Here is a 24740-nt window from a genome sequence, read left to right on the forward strand (position 1 = left end):
TTTGCTTACGAGTCTGTTTTTAAGAGTATCTTTTTTGTTTCAACGTATGTTGTAGTTTATTTCAGGCTAAATCGTTTTTGTACTTGTGATGTGAAAAAGCATGGCTGCTGGGACCAGTTTGATTTGTGATACAACTATTCTTTCTGACTGTTCCTATCGGGGTAATTCGATATGGGCTTTGTTTTTTGGTGAGATTAGTTCAATTTCTTTTTCCGTTTCCTGCTGTGTAAGGAAGCTTGGGTGCGTCGAAACTAGCAGGAAGTTTGATCCAACTTTCGCTTACGAGTCTAAGCAAATCAAAGTTTTCTATGATATCATATGTCCGTTGTTTCTTGGAGACAATCCAAGGTCTTTTTTTTTTCGTGGTGTACTAAAGCATGGCTGCTGACAGGTGCTCAGTATATGATGAAGTTTTCGCTTACGAGTCTGTTTTTAAGAGTATCTTTCTGTTTCAACGTATGTTGTAGTTTATTTCAGGCTAAATCGTTTTTGTACTTGTGATGTGAAAAAGCATGGCTGCTGGGACCAGTTTGATTTGTGATACAACTTTTCTTTCTGACTGTTCCTATCGGGTTAATTCGATATGGGCTTTGTTTTTTGGTGAGATTAGTTCAATTTCTTTTTCCGTTTCTTGCTGTGTAAGGAAGCTTGGTTGCGTCGAAACTAGCAGGAAATTTGATACAACTTTCGCTTACGAGTCGTAGCAAATCAAGGTTTTCTATGATATCGTATACCCGTTATTTCTTGGAGACAATCCAACGTCTTTTTCTTTTTTCGTGATGTAATAAAGTATGGCTGCTGACAGGAGCTCAGTATATGATGAAGTTTTTGCTTACGAGTCTGTTTTTAAGAGTATTTTTTTTGTTTCAATGTATGTTGTAGTTTATTTCAGGCTAAATCGTTTTTGTACTTGTGATGTGAAAAAGCCTAGCTGCTGGGACCAGTTTGATTTGTGATACAACTATTCTTTCTGACTGTTCCTATCGGATTAATTCCATATGGGCTTTGTTTTTTGGTGAGATTAGTTCAATTTCTTTTTCCGCTTCTTGCTGTGTAAGGAAGCTTGGGTGCGTCGAAACTAGCAGGAAATTTGATACAACTTCCGCTTACGAGTCGTAGCAAATCAAAGTTTTCTATGATATCGTATGTCCGTGATTTCCTGGAGACAATCCAACGTCTTTTTCTTTTTTCGTGATGTAATAAAGCATGGCTGCTGACAGGAGCTCAGTATATGATGAAGTTTTTGCTTACGAGTCTGTTTTTAAGAGTATTTTTTTTGTTTCAATGTCTGTCGTAGTTTTTTCATGGGCTAAATCGTTTTTGTACTTGTGATGTGAAAAAGGATGGCTGCTGGGACCAGTTTGATTTGTGATACAACTATTCTTTCTGACTGTTCCTATCGGATTTATTCCATATGGGCTTTGTTTTTTTGATGAGATAAGTTCAATTTCTTTTTCCGTTTCTTGCTGTGTAAGGAAGCTTCGGGGCGTCAAAACTAACAGGAAATATGATACAACTTTCGCTTAAGATTCTAAGCAAATCAAAGTTTTCTATGATATCATATGTCCGTTGTTTCTTGGAGACAATCCAAGGTATTTTTTTTCGTGGTGTACTAAAGCATGGCTGCTGACAGGTGCTCAGTATATGATGAAATTTTCGCTTACGAGTCTGTTTTTAAGAGTATCGTTCTGTTTCAACGTATGTTGTAGTTTATTTCAGGTTAAGTCGTTTTTGTACTTGTGATGTGAAAAAGCCTAGCTGCTGGGACCAGTTTGATTTGTGATACAACTATTCTTTCTGACTGTTCCTATCGGATTAATTCCATATGGGCTTTGTTTTTTGGTGAGATTAGTTCAATTTCTTTTTCCGCTTCTTGCTGTGTAAGGAAGCTTGGGTGCGTCGAAACTAGCAGGAAATTTGATACAACTTCCGCTTACGAGTCGTAGCAAATCAAAGTTTTCTATGATATCGTATGTCCGTGATTTCCTGGAGACAATCCAACGTCTTTTTCTTTTTTCGTGATGTAATAAAGCATGGCTGCTGACAGGAGCTCAGTATATGATGAAGTTTTTGCTTACGAGTCTGTTTTTAAGAGTATCTTATTTGTTTCAATGTCTGTCGTAGTTTTTTCATGGGCTAAATCATTTTTGTACTTGTGATGTGAAAAAGCATGGATGCTGGGACCAGTTTGATTTGTGATACAACTATTCTTTCTGACTGTTCCTATCGGATTTATTCCATATGGGCTTTGTTTTGTGATGAGATTAGTTCAATTTCTTTTTCCATTTCTTGCTGTGTAAGGAAGCTTCGGGGCGTCGAAACTAGCAGGAAATATGATACAACATTCGCTTACGAGTCTAAGCAAATAAAAGTTTTCTCTGATATCATATGTCCGTTGTTTCTTGGAGACAATCCAACGTCTTTTTCTTTTTTCGTGATGTAATAAAGCATGGCTGCTGACAGGAGCTCAGTATATGATGAAGTTTTTGCTTACGAGTCTGTTTTTAAGAGTATCTTTTTTGTTTCAACGTATGTTGTAGTTTATTTCAGGCTAAATCGTGTTTGTACTTGTGATGTGAAAAAGCATGGCTGCTGGGACCAGTTTGATTTGTGATACAACTATTCTTTCTGACTGTTCCTATCGGATTAATTCTAATTGGGCTTTGTTTTTTGGTGAGATTAGTTCAATTTCTTTTTCCGTTTCTTGCTGTGTAAGGAAGCTTGGGTGCGTCGAAACTAGCAGGAAGTTTGATACAACTTTCGCTTACGAATCTAAGCAAATCAAAGTTTTCTATGATATCATATGTCCGTTGTTTCTTGGAGACAATCCAAGGTCTTTTTTTTTCGTGGTGTACTAAAGCATGGCTGCTGACAGGTGCTCAGTATATGATGAAGTTTTCGCTTACGAGTCTGTTTTTAAGAGTATCTTTCTGTTTCAACGTATGTTGTAGTTTATTTCAGGCTAAATCGTTTTTGTACTTGTGATGTGAAAAAGCATGGCTGCTGGGACCAGTTTGATTTGTGATACAACTATTCTTTCTGACTGTTCCTATCGGAATAATTCCATATGGGCTTTGTTTTTTGGTGAGATTAGTTCACCTTGTTTTTCCGTTTCTTGCTGTGTAAGGAAGCTTGGGTGCGTCGAAACTAGCAGGAAATTTGATACAACTTTCGCTTACGAGTCGTAGCAAATCAAAGTTTTCTATGATATCGTATACCCGTTATTTCTTGGAGACAATCCAACGGCTTTTTCTTTTTTCGTGATGTAATAAAGCATGGCTGCTGACAGGAGCTCAGTATATGATGAAGTTTTTGCTTACGAGTCTGTTTTTAAGAGTATCTTTTTTGTTTCAATGTCTGTCAGAGTTTTTTCATGGGCTAAATCGTTTTTGTACTTGTGATGTGAAAAAGCATGGCTGCTGGGACCAGTTTGATTTGTGATACAACTATTCTTTCTGACTGTTCCTATCGGATTTATTCCATATGGGCTTTGTTTTTTGATGAGATTGAGATTAGTTCAATTTCTTTTTCCGTTTCATGCTGTGTAAGGAAGCTTCGGGGCGTCGAAACTAGCAGGAAATATGATAACTTTCGCTTAAGAATCTAAGCAAATCAATGTTTTCTATGATATAATATGTCCGTTGTTTCTTGGAGACAATCCAAGGTCTTTTTTTTTCGTGGTGTACTAAAGAATGGCTGCTGACAGGTGCTCAGTATATGATGAAGTTTTCGCTTACGAGTCTGTTTTTAAGAGTATCTTTCTGTTTCAACGTATGTTGTAGTTTATTTCAGGCTAAATCGTTTTTGTACTTGTGATGTGAAAAAGCATGGCTGCTGGGACCAGTTTGATTTGTGATACAACTATTCTTTCTGACTGTTCCTATCGGAATAATTCCTTATGGGCTTTGTTTTTTGGTGAGATTAGTTCAATTTCTATTTCCGTTTCTTGCTGTGTAAGGAAGCTTGGGTGCTTCGAAACTAGCAGGAAATTTGATACAACTTTCGCTTACGAGTCGTAGCAAGTCAAAATTTTCTATGATATCGTATGTTCGTTGTTTCTTGGAAACAATCCAACGTCTTTTTCTTTTTTCGTGATGTACTAAAGCATGGCTGCTGACAGGAGCACAGTATATGATGAAGTTTTTGCTTACGAGTCTGTTTTTAAGAGTATCTCTTTGTTTCAATGTCTGTCGTAGTTTTTTCATGGGCTAAATCGTTTTTTTACTTGTGATGTGAAAAAGCATGGCTGCTGGGACCAGTTTGATTTGTGATACAACTATTCTTTCTGACTGTTCCTATCGGATTTATTCCAAATGGGCTTTGTTTTTTGATGAGATTGAGATTAGTTCAATTTCTTTTTCCGTTTCTTGCTGTGTAAGGAAGCTTCGGGGCGTCGAAACTAGCAGGAAATATGATAACTTTCGCTTAAGAATCTAAGCAAATCAAAGTTTTCTATGATATAATATGTCCGTTGTTTCTTGGAGACAATCCAAGGTCTTTTTTTTTCGTGGTGTACTAAAGCATGGCTGCTGACAGGAGCTCAGTATATGATGAAATTTTCGCTTACGAGTCTGTTTTTAAGAGTATTTTTTTTGTTTCAATGTCTGTCGTAGTTTTTTCATGGGCTAAATCGTTTTTTTACTTGTGATGTGAAAAAGCATGGCTGCTGGGACCAGTTTGATTTGTGATACAACTATTCTTTCTGACTGTTCCTATCGGATTTATTCCATATGGGTTTTGTTTTTTGATGAGATTAGTTCAATTTCTTTTTCCGTTTCTTGCTGTGTAAGGAAGCTTCGGGGCGTCGAAACTAGCAGGAAATATGATACAACTTTCGCTTACGAGTCTAAGCAAATCAAACCTTTCTATAATATCATATGTCCGTTGTTTCTTGGAGACAATCCAAGGTCTTTTTTTTTCGTGGTGTACTAAAGCATGGCTGCTGACAGGAGCTCAGTATATGATGAAATTTTCGCTTACGAGTCTGTTTTTAAGAGTATCTTTCTGTTTCAACGTATGTTGTAGTTTAATTCAGGCTAAATCGTTTTTGTACTTGTGATGTGAAAAAGCATGGCTGCTGGGACCAGTTTGATTTAAGATACAACCATTCTTTCTGACTGTTCCTATCGGATTAATTCCATATGGGCTTTGTTTTTTGGTGAGATTAGTTCAATTTTCTTTTCCGTTTCTTGCTGTGTAAGGAAGCTTGGGTGCGTCGAAACTAGCTGAAAATGTGATACAACTTTCGCTTACGAGTGTAAGCAAATCCAAGTTTTCTATGATATCATATGTCCGTTGTTTCTTGGAGACAATCCAAGGTGTTTTTCTTTTTTGTGATGTACTAAAGGATGGCTGCTGACAGGATCTGAGTTTATGTTGAAGTTTTTGCTAACGAGTCTGTTTTTAAGAGTATCTTTTTTGTTTCAACGTCTGTCTTAGTTTTTTTCATGGGCTAAATCGTTTTTGTACTTGTGATGTGAAAAAGCATGGCTGCTGGGACCAGTTTGATTTGTGATACAACTATTCTTTCTGACTGTTCCTATCGGATTAATTCCATATGGGCTTTGTTTTTTGGTGAGATTAGTTCAATTTATTTTTCCGTTTCTTGCTGTGTAAGGAAGCTTGGGTGCGTCGAAACTAGCTGAAAATATGATCCAACTTTCGCTTACGAGTCTAAGCAAATCAAAGTTTTCTATGTTATCATATGTCCGTTGTTTCTTGGAGACAATCCAAGGTCTTTTTCTTTTTTCGTGATGTACTAAAGAATGGCTGCTGACAGGAGCTCAGTATATGATGAAGTTTTTACTTACGAATCTGTTTTCAAGTGTATCTTTTTTGTTTCAACATCTGTCGTAGTTTTTTTCATGGGCTAAATCGTTTTTGTACTTGTGATGTGAAAAAGCATGGCTGCTGGGACCAGTTTGATTTGTGATACAACATTTCTCCTGACTGTTGCTATGGGATTTATTTCATATGCGCTTTGTTTTTTGATGAGATTAGTTCAATTTCTTTTTCCGTTTCTTGCTGTGTAAGGAAGCTTCGGGGCGTCGAAACTAGCAGGAAATATGATACAACTTTCGCTTACGATTCTATGCAAATCAAAGTTTTCGTTTTCTATGTTATCATATGTCCGTTGTTTCTTGGAGACAATCCAAAGTCTTTTTCTTTTTTCGTGATGTACTAAAACTTGGCTGCTGACCGGAGTTCAGTATATAATGAAGTTTTTGCTTACGAGTCTGTTTTTAAGAGTATCTTTTTTGTTTCAACGTATGTTGTAGTTTATTTCAGGCTAAATCGTTTTTGTACTTGTGATGTGAAAAAGTATGGCTGCTGGGACCAGTTTGATTTGTGATACAACTATTCTTTCTGACTGTTCCTATCGGATTAATTCCATATGGGCTTTGTTTTTTGGTGAGATTAGTTCAATTTCTTTTTCCGTTTCTTACTGTGTAAGGAAGCTTCGGGGCGTCGAAACTAGCATGAAATATGATACAACTTTCGCTTACGAGTCTAAGCAAATCAAAGTTTTCTATGTTATCATATGTCCGTTGTTTCTTGTTTTTTGTAGAAGAGATGTTGTGCTTGGGAAATTGATTATCTAAATTTTTTTTACTCTTTTTTATTTCATTAGAGAAACAACTAAGGTTTTGGGCAAAGTCCAATTCATGAAATCACATTTTTTAAGCCGCAGCAGTGTAGCAAATTCATTCAATATCAAGCACCTACCTCCTCCTTTAGTTGTGCCCCTATCTGTTTTTTATCGAAACAAATAAAAATTTTGTTTCACGAAGTATTTTTCAACGCATTTTTTTCGACACGTCTTTTTAAGTTAGTGTTTTATCGAGAGTGATGCGAAGCTCCGCTTCGCCTTGGTGTACAATTTTTGTTTTTGAGTTCAAGCGCTCCAAAGTAAATCATGTAAATCTCTAGTTTCGAGCTTTTGATGGAACTTTCAATTTATGTTATCGTAAATTGTTTTAGTTACAAGAAGGGACGCTGATCACAATTGCGATCACAAATGATCATCAGGCGATAGAGTCTCACACCTACTTGTGGTGATTACGGAAACCTGCATAGTTTGAAACCAATCTGGTTATGACTACAACGATAATCTCGATTTTAACCCTGCGTTTTCGCAAAAACTCAGCGATGATTTGACTATGAAAGTGAGCGTTTTAACGTCTGCTCTAAAAACTGATGAAACAACTGTTCTTAGTGCAAATAGTTGCTGTATAATTAAAATTTTCAAATACGTTTTGCGCTGAGCACTTAAAGTTGTGCGCTTTCAGGATAAAGTTTCTTCACGCTCCTTTTTATGCCTTGTTAGTTAAGTTTGATTTGGCGTTTGATTTGGCAAAATCAAATCCATTAACCAAATTGAGTTAAAATTGAATTCAAACTCGATTATAAAAGTGAAAATGACGCAATAAACTGGCCGCCTGACTTCGAGTTTTAAAAGAGGTCTATGTTACCCTTGCGGTGCACCAAAATTATGTGTGATTTTACGTGTAATCGAGTTTTAATAAGTTTATGTACCAAGACTACACTAGCTCAAAATTGGTAAATCAGAGAATGCGCCATATTTCAGAACGAATGTCAATTGTTCTGTATGATTGATTGTTTTGTTACAAAAATCGATTTGCTAGGGAATGTTTAAAAGCCTTGGGTAAATTAAAACGCAATAATGATTGTTCTTTACCTAAGAAAGCTTGTTATACGGTCAGTCCTTTATTTGCCAATAGAAGCCGAAAAGATCATGCAAAGGTTGCGTTAGTTACAGCAGTTGAGCTGCATATATATTTATTGAAGCTCATTTTTGGTCTTCTCATCTAAGAAAGTAGTATGCACGAAAAATTGGAAGGCAGCGCGATTGATTGTTGGCCTGGAGATGCGGGTTCGAACTTAGCATGTCAATTTTTTTCTAAAATTTGATTTTAGTACGTTTCAGTTCTAATTTTGTTGTTTTTTGTCAGCCGTGTCAATTTACAAAAATTTTATGAAGTAAAAGATGTTTGATTCTAAAAATCTCGGAGTTTGAAAACAAAAAAGTGGATTTTTGCTGAATACAATTTTTTACTCTGGTGAAACTTAAGATACAAGACGATTGCTTTTTTTATTAAGTGGCATGAACGTAGTGAGCAGGGCATGGGAAATGTCAATTGGTGACCAATTAATAACTATTGCCAAACATGGTCCAATAGTTGGAGTTTCTAAATCTCTTAGTAATTTTTGTAAAATGATAGTGATATTGATTCTGAGGACGACTTATCGACAATTGGGACGATTGATTCTGAAGACGACCAAGCCATTAAATTAATTGATATTCGACAAACATAGAGAAGCTAATTCAAAATTCAGCTAATTGACTTTTTTTCTCAATTTAGATTTTTCTGTTCCAACTCTGTTGGCTCTGTTGTTCAATAAAACTCGTTTTATAGAGAAAACAACTTTATTTGTTTTTTTTTAATTTTCTGAATATACGATTCTCAACATTTACTACGTCCCTGACAATATTTGGTGAACGGGTTTTTGAGCCCTTTAGCATGAATTGTTTCAAGTAGATTTATGTTGTTACAAAAGCTCAACGTAATAACTGGAATAGTTTGTCTTAGTTTGGGGTAGTGTGTCAAAATGGTGGTATTCAAACAAGATTGCTCAAATTAATGTTGCTGAAGAAGAGCGTCAATTTTCCAGTTTGCTTGTTAACTTTTGTTTTTACCTTTTTTGGTTGCTTTGTTGTAGACTTTGGGACATTTTGCCGGTCCTTGGGGCTTAAGTGAGGAAAAAATGTCTGCCAGTTTGTTTTTTTGAAAATTTTACTTGAAAACAACTTATGAAAACGACAAAAAAAATTTTGCTTCGCCTAAGTGTAAACTGATGAAGTCAAACTTAATTAGTTTATAATTGATCAACCTATATTGACCACAGGCTTAATTAAGTTTGGGTTTTGGTATTTTTGGCCATTAGTACTTTTGGGTTTGAAAAAACCTGTGGTGTTTGGGTGAGTTATTCTCAAGATAATTATCGTTACAAAGAATAGTCAAAAAATTTTAATTAGGGTGTCATATTAAAGCTTTTTATTTCATGATTCGTGCTGAAGAAACATCATTGAAAAAAATTCGCTATGTTGAAAAATTATCTATTTTTTCAGTTCAATTCCGTTTTGCAACCTATTCTTAGAGTAGGTTTAAAGCGTCTCTAACAACCTGGCTCTATTGTTTTTTTTTGTTGGATAATTTTGACGTTGCACTTAAATTTTTCTTGGGGCCTGCAGTATCTAAATTAAGAGACCTGCAAATTAACTGACCTGGGGCTTTCAGTTTATTTTGAAATTTAAAAATTTTAAATATATTTTAATTTATTTTTTCAATTCTGAGTGATCCGAACATCTGGGCTATTTGTACAGCAACCAACAACTCAATTGATTGCGTTTTTGGTTCTTTGATTATAAGGTACCTGCATTTGAATAATTGGTTTCGGTTATTTCTTACTAAGATTTTCTGCACTTTTAAGAGTAGTGAACGTAGTTCAATTTTTTTTTCAGGAAAGTCCTAAAATATTGATGCACTTAGTTATATATGCACTTTTTGAGTTAATTGAAACTCATCTGCTGAAAGTGACGTAAATAGCAGTCTTCAAATACGAACGTGGAAATGGCGCAAAAAGACGTGAACGATTTCCAGTTTCGAAGGTGGAATTTATTTTTTAGATTTCCAGCGGAATAAAAACATTACCTGTTGATCCAGTTTTCTCAAGTTGGGTTAAAGTTATCAAAAAAGCGCCAATCATAAATCGTTACAAAAATTCAAAGAGCTTGAAGGGCACCATTTTTTTTCTTTGAAATTCGAAAGTTGCAATTTTTTCAAAAAAAGTTTTTTTTTGTTTACTTGGGCTCATTACTTTTTTCCAATATTCGATTAGCTTGTTTTATATTCAATTCACAGTTCATGGAAAAACAATATAGCATGCTTCTAGGAACTATTAATCGAATTTGGCTATAGAACGTAACTGAACAAATCTTATGAATCTTCGAAGAAGTTGGTACGCTTTTTGCCCCAATTAAAAGCGGCTGGGCGTTTATCATAGGGTGAAACTTCCGTGTAAGTGTTGTCATATACACTTCGAGGTGCTGGTTTCCATGTACTCGACAAATCCTGGAAATAGTTTATTCGCTTTCTACCGAGCGCGTTCTGTAGCTCAAATAGCTCTGAAGATTTATCGAGTTTTTGTGCCTGCTTATGCAGATCCGAATCGTGCGTTTGTAAAATTGTGTCGCGTGAAAAAATCAACGCCATTTGCAGAAGCAGCAGTGCTAAGTAAAGCGTCGTCATTGTGTAGGATATGGTTGCAGTTTTGAAATGCCGAATTGGCTAGACGGCAACGAATAGCGCACAATCTAAACAATATGTTAAGAATGAAAACATATTTTTGAAACTACTTCAGGGTCTTATGCACTAAACGGCTGGCAATAATTAGTTTTGCATCTCTTGAACTGAACTTAATGTGGTTGAATCTGGCTGGCTGATTAGCCAATCAAGTTCCGTCGAAATTTTCCGCCAAATTTCAATCTGATAAAATTATTAGCCGAATTAATAAACAGTTTAGAGTTTCTGTTTTGTCAAGCCATTTGACTGAACTTTTCTTGTCTGAGCAAGGTTACATTAGTGACTCGAAATTAATTTAGTTGCTTATTTTAGAAAGTTACACCTTTTTGGTAATTTCGGCTGATATTGTCATCTGCTCGAAATGTTGATTGAAATGCCTGACCATGTTTCTTAGAATTGATTGGCTAAGATTAGACAATCAGACTCGATCGCATAATATTCAGTTAAGATATAGAAAAAGTGAATATGGGCTGTTCAATGCATAGGGCCGTCAGTTGCTTAGATCTTGTTAGATACCACATCCCATCATCATTCTGTTGCAGAATAAGAGAAATTCATCACAGGGTAAAAAGAAATCTGTACATACTTCACTACTATTTAGTTGTTAAAAGGAAAGGAATGCAAATCTTTGCAAGGGTTTCATAGGGGGTATATTGAACGAAATCCGAACTATTGCTTTTTGAGAGAATTTGAGAGAAAATTTTCATATGGCAAACGAGAGGAGCCTTTTCAAGACGCATTTAATAGATTTACTAGTCGTGAGTGTATGCTTATTTTGTATTCCAGCTTTCATCTCATTTTGCAAGATTTTCCGAGAAACAAAACTGCTGTAAATTCAGCCATATAACTGAATGTCTGCCAAATGGTTGAACTTGTGCTCTCTCTGCTGCCCTATCAACTATTTTATTCTATAAGCCGAAATCTGCCAATTCTGCGAAAATTTGCTGCCAGCAGAATTATTTGGGGCTATGGTAGAAGTAGCTAATAGCAAAATAGCATCTTTGTTAAAGAAATCTTCCAATTCTGCGAAAATCTGCTGCTAGCAGAATTATTTGGGACTCTGGTAGAAGTAGCAAATAGCAAAGTAGCATCTTTGTTAAAGAAATCTTCCAATTCTGCGAAAATCTGCTGCTAGCAGAACTATTTGGGGCTATGGTAGAAGTAGCAAATAGCAAAATAGCATCTTTGTTAAAGAAAATTAAAAAAATGTTGTACATGGGTTAAATTTTGATACTGACTTTGATACTGTGTTTTAGGAAAGTGTTGTTTTCATTGAAACGAGAAAAAAGGCAGAAGGAGTACTGCAAATAGCAATAACAAATTATAACAAGACTGCTCGTATCAGGGCGAAGCCCTGAATGTTCCGACTGCTTTTGAAGAATTATGGAGCAGCAGTAATAACATAAAAACATTATATGAAATAAAATAAAATGAAAATTTTTTTTCTAAAATTTGAAATTTTTTATGAAAATCATCCCCCCACACGCCATATAAAGTACAAAAAGATAGTTTTCGTTCCTTATAACACATCAATTATGACAAATAAGCTTTGTTCAACCAATTTGGAACGATTTATAAGACGGATTAAATCTCCGCTTACGCGTTAATAGCGCGAATTATATCGCGCGTTAATTGTCCCAAATTGGTCAGAATGGCAATCTTTAAACCCTCATAACTTTACAAAAAATGATCACAGGTGAAATATCTTTTCAAATTTAAGCTCAGGACAACAATACCTTTTGAATGATATAAAAAATTCCGTCAAAAATGGCTAGTTAAAAAGTCGAAGTTTGACTGAAGAAAAAAAACCACCCGAGCACAAATATTCCGTTACTTTCGTATCGAAAGTCGGAACAACAAATTAATTAAGATTGAAAATGATATAAATTTGCCTTTGACATAAATTTGCCTGTGGTTACTTGACAGAACCATTTGTACTGAAACTCGTAAGAAAATCAAAACTTGTAAGATACACCAAGATACTAAGACATTTTTTCACGTTAAACTGAGCGTCTTTTTGTTGAAATTTGCAAAGTGCTTCATTTTTTAACCCCCTGTTTAAACGTAACTTTTAGCAGTAGCAAATAGCAGTCATATAAGGGAAAAAGCTCCAGTTCTTTTTAAAGTTTAAACAAGACTTATTATTCGATCGGAACAAAACATTTATTACTTCGACTGCCATCTAACTTGTCCTTGATGATTTGTTTAAAAGATTTTAAGCTATAATTTTAGATTTAAAATGAGTTATTGAGGCAGTTTTTCCAGCCCGCGATATTACGAACCAAATTATTCTTTTTGAGCCGCTAAACAGACCAATTACTTTGGCTTAGTTCACTTTGGAACGGTTGTTTGAATATATTTCATGTTTGAATATAATTTATTTACTCTAACACGTTGAGCTTAGACCCAAACAACACAAACTGCATTTAAGTTTGGCCAGCAATTAGAACTAACTGACTGTTTTTGATGTCCCATAATTTAACAAAAATAGATTCCAGTTGAAAGTATTCTTTGATAATTTGATCGATTTGGTTTTTATTTTCACAAAAAAAATCTTTTTTTTTCTAGAAAACTTATCTACCAATTTCTTGAAAATTGGTACCAATGGAACTCTACTGTGGCCTGCATTTCTCATCGCCACTTTTTACATTACCCGACTTTCCAAAGCTTTAGAAAAATTTCGCGGCGGGAATGATACACCAATTTTTTAGGGATTTTACGTTTTCTCCAAAAAAAATATTTTGCCAAGTCTGCGATTTCGGGTATAATCAGAAAACCGAGGTGTGGTAAGTTACTTTGCATGAGCAGCTACCTAATTTTTTTTGAAAATTTTATTTCCCCAAGCAAAAAACTTTTCTGACAGTTGGTCGTTTTTTTGAAATTTTCAGATTTTTCTCGAAAATTACTTTGCCAATGTAGAATTATAGGTTCAAGCCAGGGAAAAGATAGCGGGAATCCCCCCGGGGCAGGCGGCAACGCCCGATTTTCATTAAAAAAGAAACGGTCTAAAAATATATTAATTTTTCGACATGTGGCCCGTTGTTGTAATACATTTCATTTTTCAAAAAACAACCAATCAAAAATTAATATTGATGTTCAACCGAGTGAACAGTTAGTGGAAATTAATTTTTCAACGCCGGCGGCTTTGCCCTAATTTTTGAAATTTTAGAAAGCTTTTGGATCTTCATAATCACTACTCCGATATCCGAAATCAAATCTGATATCAAGGGTTATCGCAGAACAACAGGTTGTGGGCAGCTTTCCTGTAAAATTGCCTACGTCCTAACTTTTTTAACCAAAAGTAAGGCCTTTGGAAAAGACAAATTGTTAAATTTTTGATTACTTTTAGCGAATTTCTGACTAACTTTAAACACTATCCTCACAACTTTACGTTAAGGGTTTAATCTAGAAACCAGTTTGTGGGATTCTTTTCTGAATGAATGGCTTTACCCTGATTTTTGAAGAAAGAAGGTTATGTTTTCGAAAAACTGTTTGACCCTTTTTTGAAAACTTTTTGACTTTTCTCGAAAACTACTCTGCCAAATCGGAGATTTAGACTTCAACCGAAAAATTGGTTTTTTTTTCCTGCAAAAGTGCCTCTGTAGCTACAGGTTCAATCGAGGTATATTTTCTGGGAGAAGCAACTATGCCCGAACTTTTGTAGATAAAGTTGTTTTGAATTTAGGAAAAGTCAAAACTTTGGATGCTTTCTCAAAAACGTCTGTTTTTAGGTTAATTGTTTGAAAAAATGCTTTAAAAATCTTCCCTGCCTAACAAGTTTCCCCTATTTTTTGTATACAAGCCCATATGGCATTAGGAAAAAATCGTTTTTCAAAAGTCTTGTTTTTCGGAATGCAACTTCTTGAAAACTACCTTGCTAAATCTGACATAGATTTCGGTTGAAAAAACGGATAGTAGGAATTATCCGTTACAAAAACGGCTAATTTTTTGTAAAACGAGAGAAACCATTAGGTTTGTGTAAATTCCAGTTTTTAAAATTTTTGAAATTAGATATATTTCAAAATATATCAAGCAAGTGTCTCCAGTTTAAGCTGGGCCCCTAGTATCTATAAACGTGACAACGGACGTTGATATTTTTCATGTGATGTGCGAACGCTTTTTAAACGACTATCCTTCTGATCGCCAAAATAAGTTAATATAAATTACTTCTCTGATAATAAAAACTCGTTTGGTTTCTGGAAAAGTCGGATGACTCTGAGATTTTCAGATTTTCAAGGATTTAGATGGTACGAGTTAAAAGCTTCTTTTTCATGATTACATACGCTGGATAGTAATTTTTTCATTACCAAACTGTACACTGGATAGGCACACAATTTTGTGTGTGTGTTCTTGGATTCCAGAGACAAGTTTTTAAACTTTTTAAAAGTTTGTCAGAACGATCAAAAAAATGAAAGAACAAAAGAAGAACAAATGGAGTGTCGTTGTTGCGGAATCCGCATATAATTCAGAAAATGCACAGTTTGGCCCCGTAATGAAGTTTTCTGAACCCCAAAAATTGACAGAATGTATGTTCTGGGGCAATTTGCTTTCTTCACACCGATGTCGGTCATCGAAAAAAAATCTTTTTTCTTTTAAAAAAGTGTTTTTCTTGAATAGACCAACATCAGTGATCGAAGTAGCAGTTTTCGAAAAAAAATGTGTGCTCTGATTTTTTTTGTTCAAGATTGATATTTCACAAGTAATCGTTCATTTTTTTTCAAGAAAAGGGGTTTTAAAAAGATCGCGTTTTGCGGATTTATGTGCACTTCGATTGATGAATCTGTGAAGCTCGACGCGGAACCCGCAATTCTTGAAGCGCAGAGAAATTTTTCGAAGTAAAGATTGTTTTGGATGGATTTGAAGTAAACTTCATTGATATCAGGGGCCCACTTCAGACACAAACTATTTTACTTTTTAATTGATTCTGCATGTGAGACTGGGTAAATCAAGAAATTATTTTTTCTTGGCTCAATCAGTTTTTTATTTATAAATATTAGAGAGAGTAACGATCTGTCAGAACATTGAAAGCACTGCCTTCATAGGAGCAGTTTTGTTTTCATTGCAATGCAAGGCGAGCGACGTTCTGAAAACTATTCTCAATTTAAATGTTTATTTAAACATTTAATTAATTTGGCCAGCAGTGAAACAACAAAATATCTCACTGTTCTGAAACTAGTCTGCTGAATGTGAAAATAGAAACATTTTTTTTCTTCAAGATTTGCTCAGATCTGCGAGCGCACTTGTGGATGCGAGCGCACTTGTGGAGTTTTCTTTCATTTAAGACCATATTACGATGACCATGTTCAGCTGATTGATTCCAAGATTTGTCTTTTTTTTCTGAAGGTTCTCTTGGCGGCAAGAAAAACTAACGATAAAAATTGCATTTTTTTGGTCAAAAATTTTCAGTAAAAAGGGCAAAGTTTGCACAGATTTCTGTCAGATTGTTTTCAGCGGCGGTATAATTTCCCTAATCTCAACATTTCTTTTGCGTTTAACCTAACAAATACCCCAAACCGGCATTCTAAATTAATGTTAAACTCTATTATGATTTTCATTTGATTGTTGTATGTCTTCTTATAAGGATTTTTGGTGGCATTTTTGCTTATAAGTGTTTCCTTCTATATTAAAAAAAATCAAGTTTTGATAATCAAACAAGTTATACTAACTTTGTTTGATCTGCTGCAAACTTCAAAAATCAAACAATCAAACGAATCGATTTGTTTTTTAGAGCTCTATCAACCGTTTAGAATCAATGATTGAATTAATAAGAATTGAACGATGATTTGTAAATTTTTCATTTCCTCGTTGTTTATTGGTTGAAGCAAATAATATTTTATTGAATATTTCTTGTTTGAATAATTATATTTTTTTCGCCCCAGCGGTCAAATATGTTTAAAAAAGTTGAGCGATTTCAAAAATAATAAAACAACTTTTCGCCCAGCGTTCAATTATGATAAAAAAATATTGAACGATTTCAAAAACAATTATAAAAATAGTCAAATCAAAGTAAATGACTGCAATTCAATCATCATTAGAGGACAAAACGCTTTGTTAGGCAGTTGTGGTAACTTTGAGAAATCATTTTGACTGTCTGAAACAAAATATAAATTATTGCAATTTAAGCCAGGATATCGTTTTTATACCCATTAAATTGCCAATAGTCTCCAAAGAGGATGAATCAGTTTTGTAATGTCAGATTTGTAATGTCAGATTTGTTATTAACTTTATGTGCATATTGTGCATATATATAAGCGCTTTAAAATTATTCATAAAATTTTCCAAAAGTTTTTGAATCTACTTACTTTTTGAAGAAAATGGCTCGAAAAGGCATCAATTTTTATTTTTTCAACTGAAGAAGCAAGAGCATTGGAACCATTAAGTAGTGTATTTCTGGTTGAGTTCATTTAGTATTAAACAATATAGTAGTGAGGCAACAAAATAGTGGTAATGTGTTTGTTTTGAGACAGTCAGACAGTGTATTCGACACCTTGCCGTTATTAATGATAGCGTGTGAGGACGAGCTCTCATTTTACCTCTAGTTTTTGACTGCAATAGGGGCACGACGTGAAGGTTCTAGACGCAAAAAAAACGGTCGTTAGTCTCAAAAAGAAGAGGTTTCGCTCAACAAAATAACTTAGTCTGGAATGTGAGGAATTAAAAGAAACGGAATATGCTTTGACCGTTTTTCAAATATTATTACATCCTCTGCGAATCGCAGAAATCAACAGATATTATGATTCTTGTTCTAACTTTTGAGGCAATGTATAATCAATCCCTGGATATACGAGGCCTCCGCCTGATGCGCAAACCACTGGAAAAACTTTAAAGGAGACTATTACAAATGCACGTTTTATTCTTTGATGCTGAAAATAGAACGCAAATTAATTAGGCGTGAGGAATTATCCCGCACTAGAAAGCTGTTCCAAATTGGAATGGGGCAAGCTAATTAGTCTTAACATTTCGATATATAGGTCAAAATTTAACACCGAAAAATTTTTTGGTCTGATTAGTTCCATACACGTCTCAAATTTTAACATTTGAACCAGACCAGATAAAGGGCAGTTTTCTTTTTACTATTATTATATTGATGATTACAATTGTTATCGTTATTTGGAACCCATTTGTACTTCTGAATATTTGCAATTGAATTACTGACTTCTTAACTAAAAGCACTTGCTTTTACCTTGTTGCGTTAGAAGAAATGCCTTTGCTTTATGCGACGGTATTATGTGCTTGAGCTCCCTGTCGGAAAATTTGTTTTAAAATTTTTTTCTCTATTCTAAGGAATTTGACTAAAACTATATATATTTGAGTTTTCACAAAAGATAAAAAGAAGTTGCTCCAGTGGCGGATGATTTAGAGAGATGTCGGGGCGTGGACGCCTCTCTTCAGAGATTCGACCAAAACACCAACCAGATTACCCCTTTTGTATTATTTTGAACATCCTTTTCAAAAATTTTAGAAAAACGTGAAACCTTTAGAACGGCGCCTTTCTAAAAAAAAATCGGAAATTTTTTTCTCGAAGGGCGCTTCACAGACAAAGTTTTTAATATATTCTGAAAAATGAGTGGAATCAAATTTCAAAATTTCCGTGAATTTTGCGTACAAACAGCTTTAACGAAATTTTTGCGGGCACATTTGTTTTGTCGCGGATTCATCAAAGAGCGGTTGTTCTTCATTTCCGCAACTCTAAGTTAAGCGTATTTCGCAAAAAAAGTGGATTCTGCAAATGTAGAGAAAACGCGGGAAAGTTGTAACCGGAATCCTTAAATGTTGGCGGATTCAGCAATGTGTAAGTGGATTCCGCAATTTTGTTTCTTAAACTAAACTTAACAAGTTCCTGCTTGTGAACAATTAAAACTAGGGCTAAAATTAGTATCTACCAAATGTGGAATTTGAAAGCCAGTACTTAGCCAATGAACGAAGAACTTTTAGTGGATTCTACTGAGAGTAGTATAGACATGCGACACTGGGATCGGGGGGGGGGGGTGATCCCTACAGGGATCATTGGGTATAGATTACACCTAATAATCCCTATGTAAATATTTATACCTAATGATCCCTATGTAAATATGTATACCTAATGATCCCTATGTAAAAAATTTACACCTAATGATTCCAATGTGAAAATTTGTCCAAAAATTTTTTTTTCATCCAAAAATTTCCAAAAAAAAATTTTTTTTCAAATTTTTTTTTTCAAATTTTTTTTTTCAATTTTTTTTTCAATTTTTCTTTTTCAAATTTCTTTACCTAATGATCCCTTGGAAAGTATTTATACCTAATGATCCCTATGTAAAAATATATTCCTAATGATCCCTTTGTAAAAAATTTATACATAATGATCCCTATGTAATAATTTATACATAATGATCCCTATGTAAAACATTTTCCAAAAAATTTTTTCAATCAAAAATTTCCAACAAAAAACTTTTTTTCAAAATTTTTTTTTCAAATTTTTTTTCAATTTTTTTTTTCAATTTTTTTTTCAAATTGTTTTTTCAAATCGATATATATTTTTTTTTCAAATTTTTTTTTCATATATTTTTTTAATTTTTTTTTTCAATCTATGTATAACTGATGATCCCTAAATATTTTTTTCCCTAAGTAAAACCAATGATACCTACGTATAATTTTTCATAGCTAATGATCCCTATGTAAAAATTTACACCTAATGATCCCTATGTAAAAAATTTATACCTAATGATCCCTATGTAAAATATTTATACCTTATGATCCCTATGTAAAAAAAAATATACCTAATGATCCCTATGTAAAATTTTTATACATAATGATCCCTATGTAAAATTTTTATACATAATGATCCCTATGTAAAAAATTTATAACTAATGATCCCTATGTAAAAATTTTATATCTAATGATCCCTATGTAAAAAATTTATACCTAATGATCCCTATGTATAATTTTTATAGCTAATGATCCCTATGTAAATATTTATACCTAATGATCCCTATGTAAAATATTTATACCTAATGATCCCTATGTAAAATGTTTATACCTAATGATCCCTATGAAAAACAATTATACCTAATGATCCCTATGTAAATATTTATACCTAATGATCTCTATGTAAAATAATTATATCTAATGATCCCTATGTAAAATATTTGTACCTAATGATCCCTATTTAAAATATTTATACCTAATGATCCCAATGTAAAATAAATATACCTAATGATCCCTATGTAAAAATTTATACCTAAGGATCCCTATGCAAAAGTTTTATACCTAATAATCCCTATGTAAAAAAAATTATACCTAATGATCCCTATGTATAATTTTTATAGCTAATGATCCTATGTAAATAATTATACCTAATGTTCCCTATGTAAAATACTTATACCTATTGTATTGATCCCTATGTAAAATTTTTATACCTAATGATCCCTGTGTAAATATTTATATCTAATGATCCCTATGTAAAATTTTTATACCTAATGAACCCTATATAAAAAATTTATACCTAATGGTTCCTATGTACAATATTTATAATCATTTACCCTATGTTTAATTTTGATAGCTTAACCAAATATTTTCATATCACGTATAACCAATGATCTCTATGTTTAACCAATGATCCCTATGTACATCTAAAGATCCCTAGTTGAATTTTATGATCATTTGGTGTATCTAATGGTCCCTATGCCTAAGCAATCGCTCATTTATTTAACCATTAATCCCTAAGTATAACTAATGATCCAAAAATATACAAATTGATCCTCCCTAAGTGTCATATGATCCCATGATTAAAGGAGAGAGAATTAGATAAGGGATAGAGACAGAGTAGATAGAGAGAGAGAGAGAGAGAGAGAGAGAGAGAGGAACAGAGACGGAGAGAGAAAGAAAGAAGAGAGAAAGAGAAAGAGAGAGAGAAAGCAAGAAAGAGAGAGAGAGACAGAGAGAGGGAGAGAGAGACGGAGAGAGAAAGAGAAAGATAATCAGATATAGATAGGTAGATAGATAGATAGATAGATAGATAGATAGATAGATAGATAGATAGATAGATAGATAGATAGATAGATAGATAGACAGATAGATAGATCGATAGATCGATAGATAGATAGATAGATAGATAGATAGATAGATAGATAGATAGATAGATAGATAGATAGATAGATAGATAGATAGATAGATAGATAGATAGATAGATAGATAGATAGATAGATAGATAGATAGATAGATAGATAGATAGATAGATAGATAGATAGATAGATAGATAGATAGATAGATAGATAGATAGATAGATAGATAGATAAATAGATAGGTAGATAGATAGATATATAGAAAAACAGAAAAGGGAGAGAGAAGAGATATAGAGAGAGGCGAGAGAGAAAGAGAGAAGTGATAGATAGATAGATAGATAGATAGATAGAGAGAGAGAGAGAGAGAGAGAGAGTAGAGCGAGAGAAGTGATAGATAGATAGATAGATAGATAGATAGATAGAAAGATAGATAGATAGATAGATAGATAGATAGAGAGAGAGAGAGGGAGGGAAAGAAAGAGATAGATAGACAGATGGAAAGAGAAGAAAGGAGAAGGAGGACAGAGAGAGATAGAGATAGAGAGAGAGAGAGAGAGAGAGAGGGAGACAGAGAGACGGAGGGAGAAAGAGTGAAGAAAGAGAAAGAGAGAGATAGCTAGATATATAGATAGGTAGATAGATAGATAGATAGATAGATAGATAGATAGATAGATAGATAGATAGATAGATAGATAGATAGATAGACAGAGAAGGGAGAGAGAAGAGATAGAGAGAGAGAGAGAGAGAGAGAGAGAAGTGATAGATAGTTAGATAGAGAGAGAGAGAGGTGAGACAAAGAGAGAGAAAAAAAAGAAAGAAAGAGAGAGAGAGAGAGAGAGAGAGAGAGAAAGAGCTCCACATCTACGAAGACACTAAACTCGAGTATTGAAGAATTTCTTGAAAAAGTTTGTTGCAACCTTTTTGGGCGACTGAAATGTATACACATGTTATTTGTAGGTATGTACTGATGTATGTATGTTTGCATATGTGATTGTTTGATTATAAGTGTGGAAGATATACACGATTCATGGTATACAATATGCTTTCATTTTACATAAGGCCTCTATGTTGGTGTTAACGATTTTTATACTTACGTGTAAATTGTATGCATATATATGGATTGATGTATGTTTGATATATATTTTAGGTGTGTATAAATTAAAAGCATGCATGTAGGTAGTCCAAATCTAATTTTATTATTTGCCTCGTGTGTATATTTTTTTTCTTTTATTTGTAACTATGTAAGTATGTATGGATGTATCTATATATGTTTTTACCTAGATATCTTTATTATTTATTGGGTACTATTTTACATGTACTCTTTGGAAGCAATTCCGGAAACATGAATCTAACTGATTGAAACTTAAACTCAATTTCAATCAAAATTCTGAGCCTAATTGTTCCAGAACAATCTAAAATACTTTACCAGATACCCTAGATGAACTACTTTATAAGTTTGTTCTGTGTATCAGTACAAATTGTGTGTGCGTTTGTTCTTATGTTTATACATGTTTGTGTTAGCAATTGTAAATTTGTCTGTTTATACGTAATTAATGATATAAGAATGTGGTCACAGAAACAATTTCAGACGCAAGACCATAATCAGAACCCAAATTATATTTCAAACTCATTGTACTAGTTGTCTTTATTTTTCTGGGTTAATTTATCATTCTTTAAAAGCACCAGTTTTTGTGAATCATCTCATGTTTTAGTCCATGTATCTAGAGATGTTTGCGTTTGTGTATGTATGCATTGTTTGCGGATATGCATTGTCTGTAGGTTTTTCAAATGTTTTCTCGTACGTTTTTTAGTGTGCCTACTTATTTATATCGTTAATGAACTAATTGAAGACATGTATTTGTAACTGGATATAACTAAACAAATTTAAAGTAATTATTGTCACTGTTTGTCTGGAAGACGCAGGGTTCCATCAAAAGTTATTTTAGCACCAATTTTGTACCAGACACAATTTATAGTTATTTGTTGGGTTAGCTTTGTATGTATGTTTGTGTATTTGTGTGTGCTTGAATAGTTCTGAAAAGTACTTAAATAGGTTTTTAATTAAGTTTGTAACCAAAAAAAAATTCATCGTTGTTTTTCGTTATTCGCTTAACCATCAAACATTGTTTAAAAATTTGTGAAATATTTTATAGAAACTGTAAATGAACAACACAGTCCAGATAATTAATTTGTATGTAAGTATTTGTTCACGTATATGTATATAGTCATGTGTTTGAAAATATGTAATGTGCGTATGCGTATTTATATGTATTTGTAATTACTGCGATTTCATTTACAAATTTGATAATGGTTTTAGGTAGGCTTATTTATTCTTCTGTATAAGTTTTCAATCATTTATATGATCAAACAAACACTTTTAGACGCTCAATTACCATATACAGCTAGAATTACAACCAAAAGTCAAACTCGCTTCTTTTTAAAGCATTTGGTTGAAACCATCAAAACTAAATCACAAGATATTTTACAAGAACAAAACTTGTAGCAAGTACTTTAAACATACATTTGTCTAGCTGTGTATAATTGTCTAGAGATAGAGTTTATATAGCTGTTCCTTCAAGTACTTTTCACAACGTATTTATTAAATGCAATGTCTGTGTATTTATTTGTTTCTAAGTAATTAGATTGTTGTCTGTGTGTTTTAAATGGTAATTTGTCTATTATGCTTAAGAAAACAACTTGAAACGTATAGCTGCTTGTTGAAAATTAGCTTATGTTTAAACTCTGAAACGTTTCTCTAACTGAGTTGTCTAGAAAGATGTAAAGTATGGCACTAGAAATTATGCATTTAAGAACACATGTGTGTGTTTGAGCATAAATTTTACTTGTATTTTTGTGTATATGCTCATGTACAGAAGTTTATATCATGTAAGTTTACCTGTTTAGAAGTGTAATAAAAATTAAATTATAACGATAACTCGAATCATTCTAATTTTGATTCCGGATTTGTCAAAAAATTCTAGAAAAAATTACTGAATCAATTTATATGCGACGGGTGTAGTACATGCTGCATGTATGCTCCTCTGAACTAGTTATTCATTTTGGACAAGAGCATCAAGACCGTAAAAAGTCTTCTTTGCGAGGCAAAAATTTGAGCCGTTTTTCAAATTAAGCATTTTTTCTAGAAGAAGTAAATTTTGTTTCTGTGTTAGTTCTGTTTTTTGAACTATCCATAAATGACTCATAAGTTGCAAATTGTGGATAACTTAGTAAAGAATAATTTTGTTCATTGTATTGCTTTTTGTTTTTTATCAAGATTTGAAAATTTTTGCTGTTTGAAATTTCCAATAATCACAAAAAGTTATGAAACCAGATAAAAACTGCAAGTCAACTGTCACAACGAAGCAGCCCAAAACGCAAAAGAGACTTCAAAGTCTTTCACATAGGCTCCAAGTGTAGCAGAGATTGTTCCACTCTGGTCAATCTTTTCTCTTTGGGTGCAGTTGAAGTTTCTCCTCATCTGTTTTCGGGTGTCTGCTCACTGCATCAAAGACTTACTGGAGGCGAAGTTACAGGAGTCGAAGTGTCTGCAAATGCGGTAAAAGGAGGCAGAATTGGTGACTCAACTCCCCAGGCCGACTCTAGCATCTCAATTTCCTGGAGAGATCCAAATTGACTATCTGATGGAGGAACGCACTCACAAAACCACTTGAACAGCAATTGTCACAGAGAGAAGAGTGAATCCACCCTTCGATTACCATTAGTTTGGCTGTACCCGCTGAATCAGAAACTAATTTCCGTTAGTAAAAGTACAATTCTTCACTGATACGTTTTCAAACCAAATTTTAAATGATTTAGGAATTTAATTGGAACAACTGTATGATCTATACTGATCCAATCATGATTGTTTGGTTTCAATTGTTGTCTTTTGATGACTAGAAAATCTCCGTGACAAGTTTTACATAAAAAATTATGCGTTTATAAGGGGAATCAATCAAAAGTTTCACAAAACCTTTAAAATTCACTAACATGAAATAACGAAGCAAAAATACTTGAGTTAAACGGGATAAGATAAAACAACTAAGTGAATCAATTGCTTGTTTGCAGGCGCGTTGCTTCTGTGTTAAATACCAAGAATTATAAACAAAATAGCCTTTTTATGTATTGTTCAGTACAGTCCAGGATCGTTCTTTGTCTAAACTCTATCCTATTAACTATTGTTTATGAAAGTTTGGCTTTAAACAAATTTGAGCCATGTATATCTAGTCTTCAGCGGCTAATCTGTTTTGTAGTTGTTTGTTTCCCTGTGTGCAACATAAATTTTTGATTTGATATAGATAACAGTTGCAAAAATTCA

At 33.6% G+C, this 24740-nt stretch overlaps 1 long non-coding RNA gene across 1 annotated transcript in view; it reads left to right on the forward strand.

The window, feature by feature from the left end:
• LOC134847953 (uncharacterized) overlaps positions 1-7255 on the forward strand; it is a 35495-nt gene extending 28240 nt beyond the window's left edge. The window contains exon 3 of the long non-coding RNA XR_010162881.1: positions 6982-7255. This is a non-coding gene — a long non-coding RNA (uncharacterized LOC134847953). The remainder of the gene's footprint in view (positions 1-6981) is intronic.
• The last annotated feature ends 17485 nt before the right edge of the window (positions 7256-24740 follow it).

The sequence above is a fragment of the Symsagittifera roscoffensis genome, chromosome 6 (assembly GCF_963678635.1).
Source record: "Symsagittifera roscoffensis chromosome 6, txSymRosc1.1, whole genome shotgun sequence".
NCBI classification, from domain to species: domain Eukaryota; kingdom Metazoa; phylum Xenacoelomorpha; order Acoela; family Convolutidae; genus Symsagittifera; species Symsagittifera roscoffensis.